The sequence below is a fragment of the Falco biarmicus genome, chromosome 4, assembly GCF_023638135.1.
Source record: "Falco biarmicus isolate bFalBia1 chromosome 4, bFalBia1.pri, whole genome shotgun sequence".
Lineage (NCBI taxonomy): Eukaryota > Metazoa > Chordata > Aves > Falconiformes > Falconidae > Falco > Falco biarmicus.
This window is the reverse complement of record NC_079291.1, coordinates 74,214,657-74,216,007: the sequence shown is the minus strand read 5'-3', so window position 1 is coordinate 74,216,007 and position 1,351 is coordinate 74,214,657.

The following is a 1,351-nucleotide window of genomic DNA, read 5'->3' as shown; positions in this document are numbered from 1 at the left end:
CCTTTTCACTCTTCTCTCTTCCCCTTACTTTTTTGATCTTTGTGTCTTTCAGCTTGTGATTTGTTGGTTCTTCTTTCTTCAGGGCATCAAGCACTGGACAGTGGTGGGAAGAGAGGGCTGTGAAAACAATAGTAGGTAGTAGCAGAGTGTGGAGGGAAAGCAGGAGAATCTGCAGCTACAAACCCTGTTAGCCTGGACTTTGAAAATTAAGTTTAGCTCTTTGAATCCTTTCTAAGGAGCAATGTCTGTTCAGCAGAGAGGCCTTTGTAACAGAAAATGCCATACTAAATTTCCCTCTGTGTGTCTGGTTTACACTGTGCAAACTGGTTTACAAGAACTCCTCCTCCTGCTCAGTGGGGACTCTGAGGCAGCCATGATATTTGTTTAGCTAGTCTTTAAATTGCCAGATTAAGATTCTGAAACTGGATTTGGTTAACTGGATGCTCTGCTGGACAGGACAGCCTCCAGCTCTTTAAACTAAAGGAAGCCTGGCTGTACAAAGAGGAATGAAAAGAGTCTGCTGCATTGATATATAAACATGCAGGAAGAATTACTAGATGATACATGGATGTGCAGAGGCTTGTAGGACGCTTGAAAGGAGCAATACAGTGTGGCCACTTCAGTGCAGGGTGTTTCGTGAACACAGACTGAAGAAATTAAAACCTTTGGTGAATTTCTGACGCTAATGACAGAGCGGCTGAGTGCAGTAACCTGCTAGCTGGTCACCTGGTGCTCACTGATGAAGTGCCTAAAAGTGGCATCTGTTGATACAATGCCTGAACTGAACCTGGATGCTAGTTTACAAAATTTGATGCAGTGAGAAGCAGAGTATGCTTACTGTGAGACAGTCATGAACCATCTGACATGTCTTTAGCCTCTCCAGTCCTGGGAATCCTCCAGGAATCTGAGCAGCTCTCGAGGTCCTCATTTTTTGCTATGAGAGATTTGTGACTACAAGATCAAATGAGATATTTGTTACTGGAGTGCAAACCTACCTTTTGTCACTGTACCCATCAAACACAGTGAGGATGGTGATAGTCCTGGGAACCTGTATGCAGCAAGGAGCAGTAGCAGCAGTAGCAGTAGCAGGAGAGTGTTTTGACCCAAATCTCACATACTTTATCATGCTGCTTTGTCTAAGCTTCATCACTGCATGTGCCAGCAGCTTCTCCTGGCCCTCACCTCTCAGACCCAGCTTTCCGTTTTGTGAAGATTTGGAGGGAGTGCTGCTATATGAAGATTCTATGCGTGGTTAACAGAACACATCCCAGTGGAAAAGTGGGATGTGTGGAATCATGTTGATGACACAAGCTGAAGTGCTGATAGAAGTACAGGTGAGTCGCTTGAAAGC